At 52.2% G+C, this 14,384-nt stretch overlaps 1 protein-coding gene across 2 annotated transcripts in view; it reads left to right on the forward strand.

Annotated features, from left to right (window-relative positions):
• Nucleotides 1-5,808: 5,808 nt before the first annotated feature.
• The window catches only part of LOC311111892 (tropomodulin-3-like), a 51,145-nt gene continuing 42,569 nt past the window's right edge, over nt 5,809-14,384 (forward strand). For both annotated transcript variants that reach the window (XM_084154811.1, XM_084154812.1), the window contains exon 1: nt 5,809-5,965. The gene's annotated coding sequence lies outside the window, so the exon portion shown is untranslated. The remainder of the gene's footprint in view (nt 5,966-14,384) is intronic.

Consider the following 14,384-nt stretch of genomic DNA (forward strand, 5'->3'; position numbering starts at 1 on the left):
AGTCAGTCAGTCTGTAGTCCTACTGTAATAGTCAGTCTGTAGTCCTACTGTAACAGTCAGTCAGTCTGTAGTCCTACTGTAACAGTCAGTCAGTCTGTAGTCCTACTGTAACAGTCAGTCAGTCTGTAGTCCTCCTGAAACAGTCAGTCAGTCTGTAGTCCTACTGTAACAGTCAGTCAGTCTGTAGTCCTACTGTAACAGTCAGTCTAGGACTACTGTAACAGTCAGTCAGTCTGTAGTCCTACTGTAACAGTCAGTCTAGGACTACTGTAACAGTCAGTCAGTCTGTAGTCCAACTGTAACAGTCAGTCAGTCTGTAGTCCTACTGTAACAGTCAGTCAGTCTGTGGTCCTACTGTAACAGTCAGTCTGTAGTCCTACTGTAACAGTCAGTCAGTCTGTAGTCCTACTGTAACAGTCAGTCAGTCTGTAGTCCTACTGTAACAGTCAGTCAGTCTGTGGTCCTACTGTAACAGTCAGTCTGTAGTCCTACTGTAACAGTCAGTCAGTCTGTAGTCCTACTGTAACAGTCAGTCTGTAGTCCTACTGTAACAGTCAGTCAGTCTGTAGTCCTACTGTAACAGTCAGTCTGTAGTCCTACTGTAACAGTCAGTCTGTAGTCCTACTGTAACAGTCAGTCTGTAGTCCTACTGTAACAGTCAGTCAGTCTGTGTCCTACTGTAACAGTCAGTCAGTCTGTGTCCTACTGTAACAGTCAGTCAGTCTGTAGTCCTACTGTAACAGTCAGTCAGTCTGTAGTCCTACTGTAACAGTCAGTCTGTAGTCCTACTGTAACAGTCAGTCAGTCGTCCTACTGTAACAGTCAGTCTGTAGTCCTACTGTAACAGTCAGTCAGTCTGTAGTCCTACTGTAACAGTCAGTCTAGGACTACTGTAACAGTCAGTCAGTCTGTAGTCCTACTGTAACCGTCAGTCAGTCTGTAGTCCTACTGTAACAGTCAGTCAGTCTGTAGTCCTACTGTAACAGTCAGTCTAGGACTACTGTAACAGTCAGTCAGTCTGTAGTCCTACTGTAACAGTCAGTCAGTCTGTAGTCCTACTGTAACAGTCAGTCAGTCTGTAGTCCTACTGTAACAGTCAGTCAGTCTGTAGTCCTACTGTAACAGTCAGTCAGTCTGTAGTCCTACTGTAACAGTCAGTCTAGGACTACTGCAACAGTCAGTCAGTCTGTAGTCCTACTGTAACAGTCAGTCAGTCTGTAGTCCTACTGTAACAGTCAGTCTGTGGTCCTACTGTAACAGTCAGTCTGTAGTCCTACTGTAACAGTCAGTCTGTAGTCCTACTGTAACAGTCAGTCAGTCTGTAGTCCTACTGTAACAGTCAGTCTGTAGTCCTACTGTAACAGTCAGTCTGTAGTCCTACTGTAACAGTCAGTCTGTAGTCCTACTGTAACAGTCAGTCAGTCGGTGTCCTACTGTAACAGTCAGTCAGTCTGTGTCCTACTGTAAAAGTCAGTCAGTCTGTAGTCCTACTGTAACAGTCAGTCAGTCTGTAGTCCTACTGTAACAGTCAGTCTGTAGTCCTACTGTAACAGTCAGTCAGTCGTCCTACTGTAACAGTCAGTCTGTAGTCCTACTGTAACAGTCAGTCAGTCTGTAGTCCTACTGTAACAGTCAGTCTGTAGTCCTACTGTAACAGTCAGTCAGTCTGTAGTCCTACTGTAACAGTCCGTCAGTCTGTAGTCCTACTGTAACAGTCAGTCAGTCTGTAGTCCTACTGTAACAGTCAGTCTAGTCCTACTGTAACAGTCAGTCTGTAGTCCTACTGTAACAGTCAGTCTGTAGGTCTACTGTAACAGTCAGTCAGTCTGTAGTCCTACTGTAACAGTCAGTCTAGCTAGGACTACTGTAACAGTCAGTCTGTAGTCCTACTGTAACAGTCAGTCAGTCTGTAGTCCTACTGTAACAGTCAGTCTGTAGTCCTACTGTAACAGTCAGTCTGTAGTCCTACTGTAACAGTCAGTCAGTCTGTAGTCCTACTGTAACAGTCAGTCTGTAGTCCTACTGTAACAGTCAGTCTGTAGTCCTACTGTAACAGTCAGTCTGTAGTCCTACTGTAACAGTCAGTCTGTAGTCCTACTGTAACAGTCAGTCTGTAGTCCTACTGTAACAGTCAGTCTAGGACTATTGTAACAGTCAGTCAGTCTGTAGTCCTACTGTAACAGTCAGTCAGTCTGTAGTCCTACTGTAACAGTCAGTCAGTCTGTAGTCCTACTGTAACAGTCAGTCAGTCTGTAGTCCTACTGTAACAGTCAGTCAGTCTGTAGTCCTACTGTAACAGTCAGTCTGTAGTCCTACTGTAACAGTCAGTCTGTAGTCCTACTGTAACAGTCAGTCAGTCTGTAGTCCTACTGTAACAGTCAGTCAGTCTGTAGTCCTACTGTAACAGTCAGTCAGTCTGTAGTCCTACTGTAACAGTCAGTCTGTAGTCCTACTGTAACAGTCAGTCAGTCTGTAGTCCTACTGTAACAGTCAGTCTGTAGTCCTACTGTAACAGTCAGTCAGTCTGTAGTCCTACTGTAACAGTCAGTCTGTAGTCCTACTGTAACAGTCAGTCTGTAGTCCTACTGTAAAAGTCAGTCAGTCTGTAGTCCTACTGTAACAGTCAGTCTAGGACTATTGTAACAGTCAGTCAGTCTGTAGTCCTACTGTAACAGTCAGTCAGTCTGTAGTCCTACTGTTACAGTCAGTCAGTCTGTAGTCCTACTGTAACAGTCAGTCTAGGACTACTGTAACAGTCAGTCAGTCTGTAGTCCTACTGTAACAGTCAGTCTAGGACTACTGTAACAGTCAGTCAGTCTGTAGTCCTACTGTAACAGTCAGTCAGTCTGTAGTCCTACTGTAACAGTCAGTCAGTCTGTGGTCCTACTGTAACAGTCAGTCTGTAGTCCTACTGTAACAGTCAGTCTAGGACTATTGTAACAGTCAGTCAGTCTGTAGTCCTACTGTAACAGTCAGTCAGTCTGTAGTCCTACTGTAACAGTCAGTCAGTCTGTAGTCCTACTGTAACAGTCAGTCAGTCTGTAGTCCTACTGTAACAGTCAGTCTGTAGTCCTACTTTAACAGTCAGTCTGTAGTCCTACTGTAACAGTCAGTCTGTAGTCCTACTGTAACAGTCAGTCAGTCTGTGTCCTACTGTAACAGTCAGTCAGTCTGTGTCCTACTGTAACAGTCAGTCAGTCTGTAGTCCTACTGTAACAGTCAGTCAGTCTGTAGTCCTACTGTAACAGTCAGTCTGTAGTCCTACTGTAACAGTCAGTCTGTAGTCCTACTGTAACAGTCAGTCTGTAGTCCTACTGTAACAGTCAGTCAGTCTGTGTCCTACTGTAACAGTCAGTCAGTCTGTGTCCTACTGTAACAGTCAGTCAGTCTGTAGTCCTACTGTAACAGTCAGTCAGTCTGTAGTCCTACTGTAACAGTCAGTCTGTAGTCCTACTGTAACAGTCAGTCAGTCTGTAGTCCTACTGTTACAGTCAGTCAGTCTGTAGTCCTACTGTAACAGTCAGTCAGTCTGTAGTCCTACTGTAACAGTCAGTCTGTAGTCCTACTGTAACAGTCCGTCAGTCTGTAGTCCTACTGTAACAGTCAGTCAGTCTGTAGTCCTACTGTAACAGTCAGTCTAGGACTAATGTAACAGTCAGTCAGTCTGTAGTCCTACTGTAACAATCAGTCAGTCTGTAGTCCTACTGTAACAGTCAGTCTGTAGTCCTACTGTAACAGTCAGTCAGTCTGTAGTCCTACTGTAACAGTCAGTCTGTAGTCCTACTGTAACAGTCAGTCAGTCTGTAGTCCTACTGTAACAGTCAGTCTGTAGTCCTACTGTAACAGTCAGTCTGTAGTCCTACTGTAACAGTCAGTCTGTAGTCCTACTGTAACAGTCAGTCAGTCTGTAGTCCTACTGTAAAAGTCAGTCAGTCTGTAGTCCTACTGTAACAGTCAGTCAGTCTGTAGTCCTACTGTAACAGTCAGTCAGTCTGTAGTCCTACTGTAACAGTCAGTCAGTCTGTAGTCCTACTGTTACAGTCAGTCAGTCTGTATTCCTACTGTAACAGTCAGTCAGTCTGTAGTCCTACTGTAACAGTCAGTCAGTCTGTAGTCCTACTGTTACAGTCAGTCAGTCTGTAGTCCTACTGTAACAGTCAGTCAGTCTGTAGTCCTACTGTAACAGTCAGTCAGTCTGTAGTCCTACTGTAACAGTCAGTCTGTAGTCCTACTGTAACAGTCAGTCTGTAGTCCTACTGTAACAGTCAGTCTGTAGTCCTACTGTAACAGTCAGTCTGTAGTCCTACTGTAACAGTCAGTCTGTAGTCCTACTGTAACAGTCAGTCAGTCTGTAGTCCTACTGTAACAGTCAGTCAGTCTGTAGTCCTACTGTTACAGTCAGTCAGTCTGTAGTCCTACTGTAACAGTCAGTCAGTCTGTAGTCCTACTGTAACAGTCAGTCAGTCTGTAGTCCTACTGTTACAGTCAGTCAGTCTGTAGTCCTACTGTAACAGTCAGTCAGTCTGTAGTCCTACTGTAACAGTCAGTCTGTAGTCCTACTGTAACAGTCAGTCAGTCTGTAGTCCTACTGTAACAGTCAGTCAGTCTGTAGTCCTACTGTAACAGTCAGTCTGTAGTCCTACTGTAACAGTCAGTCTGTAGTCCTACTGTAACAGTCAGTCTGTAGTCCTACTGTAACAGTCAGTCTGTAGTCCTACTGTAACAGTCAGTCTGTAGTGTAATACTAATTGTAATAGTGTGATAGTGTATGTCCATGATAATGTTCCCATCAGTCAGATCAATAAGAGGATGAGTTTCACTCTGCAGGGCCAGATGGCTCTCAGGAGGGAGTGGAAATGGTGAGGGTGTTATGACACAAACAAACACGCAGACACACACACACATACACATTACACACCAGTGGAGGCTGCTGAGGGGAGGACGGCTCATAATAATGGCTGGAAAGGAGCGAATGAAATGGCATCAAACACATGGAATCCATGTGTTTGATTTATTTGATACCATTCCACTGATTCTGCTCCAGCCATTACCACGAACCCGTCCTCCCCAAGTTAGGTGCCACCAACTTCCTGTGATACACACACAAGCATATACAAGGGAGCCCTGCATATAGACAATTTATAAATACAACATAATACAAATATACAAGATTACAAAATATAGTCAAGACAAGAGAAACAATCACATTCCTCAGCAAAGAGGTTTCTGATCAACAATTTGAACTGTCCGAGAGGCACCAGTACATTTAGTTGCTCCATACATGGGGTGCAAAGAAATCAAAAGCTGATTTACCCAACTCTGTGGAGACCGAAGGGATCTCCAGTTAGCCATCCCTGAGACCGGGTTTGGTCATTCGTACATCTAAAGTGTATTAATGATGTTAGGTATGGCAGAAGTTTATGTAAGATAGCTTTATAAATAAAAAGAGAGTAGTGAATCGATCTACGTGACTTCAAGGATCAGCTTACTCTCCCCAAATCCTAACCATAACCATGAGGAGAGACGCAACAGACATTAGATCAGTGTTTTCTAGGGAAACTTCATCTGTCAGTATTATGATTATACCTCAGCGCTTACTGCTTGTCCCACATACCTTTGCTTGCGTTCTACATCGAAACTGCTGCTGATTGGTCATTTGCTTATCAGAGGTGGGCTGACTCTTAGATATGGAGAAAGCTCATTGGTCAGTGGTAGATTTCCTTTCAGTCTATTGGCTGAGTCGGCTTTCAGACCTAGAGACGCAGCCGAACATTGGGTACTGTGTCCAACGTCTCTCTTCCTGTGTTACCGCCCTTGGGGTGAGAAAGAAAGCGAGCATCAGTGAAGCCTTCGTATTCATTGGAACAGTACAGTAAGTAACTAGCTAGAGTCATTTGATAGGTAGCGCCTTCTGGAGTGAACTGAAGACGTGTGGACTGAATTTGCCCAGTCGCTGTAGTTTCAGGTGAGAATACATCGAGGTTACAAATTGTGAATCGTTTTGCTCGCTATCTAACGTTAGCTACAGCAATCGTGTGGCCGTCTCACAATTTCGCTAGCATATGATACGGTAGCCAGTTAGCTATCTGGCTATGCTAAGTTAGATAGCCAACAGACACTTCTTGCTTCTCGGTCTGCCAGTGAGAGACGCAAGCTTGCGGTTTGTGTGTTGGTGACAGATTTTGTAACAACCTAATGATCCAATGCGGATGAATATGTGGTTAGCCAGCTAGTTAATGGATGATGTTGGACTCAGTGGAGGCAGTTCAGGGGCGTATTCGTTACGGAAACCGTTTAAGAACTAAATGCAAGCAAACAGAGCAAAACGAATAGAAACTCTTGTTCTGTTTGCTTCCGTTTAAGGAACGTGTTGCAACAGAATTGGCGTAATGAATACGCCCCAGTTTACGTTTTCGTGCACTCTCTCCACTTATCTCCTGTGTCTTTGGTCATAAATATGTCACCATTGCCCTCTTAGCTCTGTTCTTCCTCTCTAGCTAACCAGCTAGCTAGTTATATTGTCTGTGATCCACGAGCTTTACAGACAAATCATAATTTATTTGGGCGATATAGTCCGTAGCTACAGAATCAGAATGATATAGCTAACTAGCTAGCTTTTCAGTGAACGTTCATGTAGCAAACTAGTTAACTAAATCAATTGCCGATGTGCTTGTTATTATACTAGCTAGTGTGAATGTAGCCATTCATTTACCTACTAACGTTACAGCTTGTATGTTTTAGGGCATTGCCAAGTTAGTGCACATAAAAATAAATCTGAGTCCCATAGCATCGCTGCAGGACCTGTGGACCCCATTCCGTCACCTCCCTGTCGCAATGGGGCCGCGCCTGTCTGTCGTTGTCAGAACAACAAACCAATCTGTTTTGAAATCCTCTCCGCTAGCTGCACATCTGCCCAACTGTCAGGTTTTTACAGAGGTGACTCAGTTCAACGTGGGTCTTGCTCAGCTCAAATCGGCGTGGTTGTCAAGCATTTCAGACTGTTTACCATGCAAACAAGGTGTGTGTTAGCATGAGAGAGAGAGAAAGAAATAGAAATTGCGATTGTGTGTGTGTGTGCGGGCACTTTCATTGTTAGCTTGGGAGTAGCAGCAGAAACAATGCCTCCTGTCCTGTGTCACACCCCTGGTTTAGCAGCACTCCATAAAAGGTGCTTATTTAGTAGCTTGTATCCTTATCTGCCACCTGAAAGACTTGTGTGGTCACAACACTGCTTTCTTCTGAATGAAGGGTGGGGCCCAAGCCTGCCTTAATAAGGAAACGTGCGAGTTAGCCCAGGTGTGAAGTTTCCTTTAGGCACAGATCTACAATCAGCATGCCCCCTCCAGACCCTGCTTTACCATTAAAGGGAAAAACACTAACTTCTGTCACTCCGCCCAGTCCTGGGGGACAGTTCTGTCACTCCGCCCAGTCCTGGGGGACAGTTCTGTCTGTATAAAGACAGAGAGGTCGTAGTTCCGTTCGAGAGAGATATGCCTTTTAGCAGACACTTTCATCCAAGCGAGGAAATGTAAGAACAGTGTGTGTGTCTCCTACATGAGGACAACAAAGGAGTTCGCAACAGCTGATCCAGAGCAGCAGCAGAGAAGGTTAACGGGCTCAGAGATGCCAACTCAGCATGTTGTGTGTGTGTGAATATCACACTGTTAGCAGGTTTATCAGGTCTGATACTGCTAAGCCGGTTCTACTTCTGTCCGCTCCAACCGAGGGAGAAATTAGCCAGTAGCATGGTATGATGGTCATACTTCTACCATTCGGGTTGGGAAGGTGTGATTATTATTACACCAGATAGTGTTAGTGGGGGGAATTCTCTACTATGTTGTTTCTGTTCACCGCTGAGCGGAGGTTGTTGAGGAGAGGACACTTAAATTCTATCACCATTACATAGCCTAGCCCATGAATTCAAAGGTGCATGTGTGTGTAGAGCCTGCAGACTGTGGGGAGTGAGGGGAGAGTGTGTTTGTGTCCAACCGGTGAGCTGTAGCAGACACGGAGCAGGAGGAGAGGAGAGGACAGACGAGGAGGGGTGGAGAGGACAGACGAGGAGGGGTGGAGAGGACAGACGAGGAGGGGTGGAGAGGACAGACGAGGAGGGGTGGAGAGGACAGACGAGGAGGGGTGGAGAGGACAGACGAGGAGGGGTGGAGAGGACAGACGAGGAGGGGTGAAGAGGACAGAGAGGAGGGGTGGAGAGGACAGACGAGGAGGGGTGGAGAGGACAGACGAGGAGGGGTGGAGAGGACAGAGAGGAGGGGTGGAGAGGACAGATGAGGACGGGTGGAGACGAGGAGGGGGGGAGAGGACAGACGAGGAGGGGTGGAGAGGACAGACGAGGAGGGGTGGAGAGGACAGACGAGGAGGGGTGGAGAGGACAGACGAGGAGGGGTGGAGAGGACAGACGAGGAGGGGTGGAGAGGACAGACGAGGAGGGGTGGAGAGGACAGACGAGGAGGGGTGGAGAGGACAGACGAGGAGGGGTGGAGAGGAGGAGGGGTGGAGAGGACAGACGAGGAGGGGTGGAGAGGACAGACGAGGAGGGGTGGAGAGGACAGAGAGGAGGGGTGGAGAGGACAGACGAGGAGGGGTGGAGAGGACAGACGAGGAGGGGTGGAGAGGACAGAGAGGAGAGGAGGGGGGGAGAGGACAGAGAGGAGGGGGGGAGAGGACAGAGAGGAGGGGGGGAGAGGACAGACGAGGAGGGGTGGAGAGGACAGAGAGGAGAGGAGGGTGGAGAGGACAGAGAGGAGAGGAGGGGGGGAGAGGACAGAGAGGAGGGGGGAGAGGACAGAGAGGAGGGGGGGAGGACAGGAGAGGAGGGGTGGAGAGGACAGGAGAGGAGGGGTGGAGAGGACAGGAGAGGAGGGGTGGAGAGGACAGAGAGGAGGGGTGGAGAGGACAGACGAGGAGAGGACAGACAGGACAGAGAGGAGAGGACAGACGAGGAGGGGTGGAGAGGACAGAGAGGAGGGGTGGAGAGGACAGACGAGGAGGGGAGGAGAGGACAGAGAGGAGGGGTGGAGAGGAGGGGGGGAGAGGACAGACGAGGAGGGGTGGAGAGGAGGGGGGGAGAGGACAGACGAGGAGGGGTGGAGAGGACAGACGAGGAGGGGTGGAGAGGACAGATGAGGAGGAGACAGACGAGGAGGGGTGGAGAGGACAGACGAGGAGGAGAGGAGAGGACAGAGAGGAGGGGTGGAGAGGACAGACGAGGAGGATAGGAGAGGACAGAGAGGAGAGGTGGAGAGGACAGACGAGGAGGAGAGGAGAGGACAGACGAGGAGGGGAGGAGAGGACAGATGAGGAGGGGTGGAGGGGACAGAGAGGAGGGGTGGAGAGGAGGGGGGGAGAGGACAGACGAGGAGGGGTGGAGAGGAGGGGGGGAGAGGACAGACGAGGAGGGGGGGAGAGGACAGAGAGGAGGGGTGGAGAGGACAGAGAGGAGGGGTGGAGAGGACAGACGAGGAGGGGTGGAGAGGACAGACGAGGAGGGGTGGAGAGGACAGAGAGGAGGGGTGGAGAGGACAGAGAGGAGGGGTGGAGAGGACAGATGAGGAGAGGACAGACAGGACAGAGAGGAGAGGACAGACGAGGAGGGGTGGAGAGGACAGACGAGGAGGGGTGGAGAGGACAGAGAGGAGGGGTGGAGAGGTCAGAGAGGAGGGGTAGAGAGGAGGGGTGGAGAGGACAGAGAGGAGGGGTGGAGAGGACAGACGAGGAGGGGTGGAGAGGACAGACGAGGAGGGGTGGAGAGGACAGAGAGGAGGGGTGGAGAGGACAGACGAGGAGGGGTGGAGAGGACAGACGAGGAGGGGTGGAGAGGACAGACGAGGAGGGGTGGAGAGGACAGAGAGGAGAGGAGGGGGGGAGAGGACAGAGAGGAGGGGGGGAGAGGACAGAGAGGAGGGGGGGAGAGGACAGAGAGGAGGGGGGGAGAGGACAGAGAGGAGGGGTGGAGAGGACAGACGAGGAGGGGTGGAGAGGACAGAGAGGAGGGGGGGAGAGGACAGAGAGGAGGGGTGGAGAGGACAGACGAGGAGGGGTGGAGAGGACAGACGAGGAGGGGTGGAGAGGACAGACGAGGAGGGGTGGAGAGGACAGACGAGGAGGGGTGGAGAGGACAGACGAGGAGAGGACAGACAGGACAGAGAGGAGAGGACAGACGAGGAGGGGTGGAGAGGACAGACGAGGAGGGGAGGAGAGGACAGAGAGGAGGGGTGGAGATGAGGGGGGGAGAGGACAGACGAGGAGGGGTGGAGAGGAGGAGGGGTGGAGAGGAGGGGGGGAGAGGACAGACGAGGAGGGGTGGAGAGGACAGACGAGGAGGAGAGGAGAGGACAGAGAGGAGGGGTGGAGAGGACAGACGAGGAGGATAGGAGAGGACAGAGAGGAGGGGTGGAGAGGACAGACGAGGAGGAGAGGAGAGGACAGACGAGGAGGGGAGGAGAGGACAGATGAGGAGGGGTGGAGGGGACAGAGAGGAGGGGTGGAGAGGAGGGGGGGAGAGGACAGACGAGGAGGGGTGGAGAGGAGGGGGGGAGAGGACAGACGAGGAGGGGGGGAGAGGACAGAGAGGAGGGGTGGAGAGGACAGAGAGGAGGGGTGGAGAGGACAGACGAGGAGGGGTGGAGAGGACAGACGAGGAGGGGTGGAGAGGACAGAGAGGAGGGGTGGAGAGGACAGAGAGGAGGGGTGGAGAGGACAGATGAGGAGAGGACAGACAGGACAGAGAGGAGAGGACAGACGAGGAGGGGTGGAGAGGACAGACGAGGAGGGGTGGAGAGGACAGAGAGGAGGGGTGGAGAGGTCAGAGAGGAGGGGTAGAGAGGAGGGGTGGAGAGGACAGAGAGGAGGGGTGGAGAGGACAGACGAGGAGGGGTGGAGAGGACAGACGAGGAGGGGTGGAGAGGACAGAGAGGAGGGGTGGAGAGGACAGACGAGGAGGGGTGGAGAGGACAGACGAGGAGGGGTGGAGAGGACAGACGAGGAGGGGTGGAGAGGACAGAGAGGAGAGGAGGGGGGGAGAGGACAGAGAGGAGGGGGGGAGAGGACAGAGAGGAGGGGGGGAGAGGACAGAGAGGAGGGGTGGAGAGGACAGACGAGGAGGGGTGGAGAGGACAGAGAGGAGGGGGGGAGAGGACAGAGAGGAGGGGGGGAGAGGACAGAGAGGAGAGGACAGAGAGGAGGGGGGGAGAGGACAGAGAGGAGGGGTGGAGAGGACAGACGAGGAGGGGTGGAGAGGACAGACGAGGAGGGGTGGAGAGGACAGACGAGGAGGGGTGGAGAGGACAGACGAGGAGGGGTGGAGAGGACAGACGAGGAGAGGACAGACAGGACAGAGAGGAGAGGACAGACGAGGAGGGGTGGAGAGGACAGACGAGGAGGGGAGGAGAGGACAGAGAGGAGGGGTGGAGATGAGGGGGGGAGAGGACAGACGAGGAGGGGTGGAGAGGAGGAGGGGTGGAGAGGAGGGGGGAGAGGACAGACGAGGAGGGGTGGAGAGGACAGACGAGGAGGGGTGGAGAGGACAGACGAGGAGGAGAGGAGAGGACAGAGAGGAGGGGTGGAGAGGACAGACGAGGAGGAGAGGAGAGGACAGAGAGGAGGGGTGGAGAGGACAGAGAGGAGGGGTGGAGAGGACAGACGAGGAGGAGAGGAGAGGACAGAGAGGAGGGGTGGAGGGGACAGAGAGGAGGGGTGGAGAGGAGGGGGGGAGAGGACAGACGTGGAGGGGTGGAGAGGAGGGGGGGAGAGGACAGACGAGGAGGGGGGGAGAGGACAGAGAGGAGGGGTGGAGAGGACAGAGAGGAGGGGTGGAGAGGACAGAGAGGAGGGGTGGAGAGGACAGACGAGGAGGGGTGGAGAGGACAGACGAGGAGGGGTGGAGAGGACAGAGAGGAGGGGTGGAGAGGACAGACGAGGAGGGGTGGAGAGGACAGAGAGGAGGGGTGGAGAGGACAGACGAGGAGGGGTGGAGAGGACAGACGAGGAGGGGTGGAGAGGACAGACGAGGAGGGGTGGAGAGGACAGAGAGGAGGGGTGGAGAGGACAGACGAGGAGGGGTGGAGAGGACAGAGAGGAGAGGAGGGGGGGAGAGGACAGAGAGGAGAGGAGGGGGGGGAGAGGACAGAGAGGAGGGGGGGAGAGGACAGAGAGGAGGGGGGGAGAGGACAGAGAGGAGGTGGGGAGAGGACAGAGAGGAGAGGAGGGGGGGAGAGGACAGAGAGGAGGGGAGGAGAGGACAGAGAGGAGAGGAGGGGAGGAGAGGACAGAGAGGAGAGGAGGGGGGGAGAGGACAGAGAGGAGGGGGGGAGAGGACAGAGAGGAGGGGTGGAGAGGACAGACGAGGAGGGGTGGAGAGGACAGGAGAGGAGGGGTGGAGAGGACAGAGAGGAGGGGTGGAGAGGACAGACGAGGAGGGGTGGAGAGGACAGACGAGGAGAGGACAGACAGGACAGAGAGGAGAGGACAGACGAGGAGGGGTGGAGAGGACAGAGAGGAGGGGTGGAGAGGACAGACGAGGAGGGGAGGAGAGGACAGAGAGGAGGGGTGGAGAGGAGGGGGGGAGAGGACAGACGAGGAGGGGTGGAGAGGACAGACGAGGAGGGGTGGAGAGGACAGATGAGGAGGAGACAGACGAGGAGGGGTGGAGAGGACAGACGAGGAGGAGAGGAGAGGACAGAGAGGAGGGGTGGAGAGGACAGACGAGGAGGAGAGGAGAGGACAGAGAGGAGGGGTGGAGAGGACAGAGAGGAGGGGTGGAGAGGACAGACGAGGAGGAGAGGAGAGGACAGAGAGGAGGGGTGGAGAGGACAGACGAGGAGGAGAGGAGAGGACAGACGAGGAGGGGAGGAGAGGACATATGAGGAGGGGTGGAGAGGAGGGGGGGAGAGGACAGACGAGGAGGGGTGGAGGGGTGGAGAGGAGGGGGGGAGAGGACAGACGAGGAGGGGGGGAGAGGACAGAGAGGAGGGGTGGAGAGGACAGAGAGGAGGGGTGGAGAGGACAGAGAGGAGGGGTGGAGAGGACAGACGAGGAGGGGTGGAGAGGACAGAGAGTAGGGGTGGAGAGGACAGAGAGGAGGGGTGGAGAGGACAGACGAGGAGGGGTGGAGAGGACAGAGAGGAGGGGTGGAGAGGACAGAGAGGAGGGGTGGAGAGGACAGAGAGGAGGGGTGGAGAGGACAGACGAGGAGGGGTGGAGAGGACAGACGAGGAGAGGACAGACAGGACAGAGAGGAGAGGACAGACGAGGAGGGGTGGAGAGGACAGAGAGGAGGGGTGGAGAGGACAGACGAGGAGAAAGCTGCAGCTTTTTTAAAGTACCAGTTTGTAACTCCTCCAACCCCACCTCCTCCAACCCCACCTCCCTCAATCCACGTTTGTTGTTTTACCACAGCAGTGACTGCCCTGTCAGCATCTGATCCTTCCATTCCTCCCTCTTTACATCAGTTCTCTCTCTCCCCCTTCTTGCCTCTCTCCTCCACTCCATCTGTTTTTCATCCTGCTCTGCCTATCCCCAGCCACTCTAGAAGGGAGTGTCCCACACCAGCAGAGGAGAGAAAAGAACAGAGCAGGACGGAGGGGGGAGGGAAAGAGGAGAACAGATGAGTGAAGGAGAGAACTCAGAGTGGAAAATAATACAGAAGAGGATGAAGGGAGGAGAGGAGGGAGGAGAGAGGGAGAGGAGAGAGAAGAGCTGAGATAGAGGGAGTAGGGAGGGAGGAGAGAGGGAGTAGGGAGAGAGGGAGTAGGGAGGGGGGGAGAGGAGGAGGAGGGAGAATAGAGAGAGGAGAGAGGGAGAGGAGGGAGGAGAGAGAGAGAAGAGCTGAGATAGGGAGAGAGGGAGGCTAGAGAGAGGAGAGGGAGAGGAAAGAAAGGCAGGGTTTACATTTGTTTCCTCTTGAGTAGTGTAGCTAGAAGTAGAGGGAGAATATTACGAAAGGGAGAGAAAGAATGGAGGAGAGGGGGAGGAAGAGGTTAGTTTATCATCCCCTAGGATAGTAAAGGTCGTTATCAATAAAACCTCACAATAAGGTGCAGAGCGTTCAATTTGGCTGCTGGGGGGTCAAGTAGACCACCAGCTCCGCTAAAACCATTGACAACTACGTTTTCAAGGGATTGTTAAATAAATGTTAACTATTTGGTTGTAATATCATCACCTCTTGAAGAGTATAGTTAAGAACTACAGATGTTTCCAATTATTCCACATTTAGCTCCATCTTCAGAGTTATACAGAAAGTAACTGCAGGCTTTTCATGATCAGTAAACATCAATGGATCATGTATCCAGGGTAGCCCCACGATCTCTCTCAATATTGGCCACCATTAATTGGATATTTCAGTGATATTAAATAAAAGTTCATTACAC

This window comes from Coregonus lavaretus, assembly GCF_964263955.1.
Source record: "Coregonus lavaretus genome assembly, chromosome: 37".
Lineage (NCBI taxonomy): Eukaryota > Metazoa > Chordata > Actinopteri > Salmoniformes > Salmonidae > Coregonus > Coregonus lavaretus.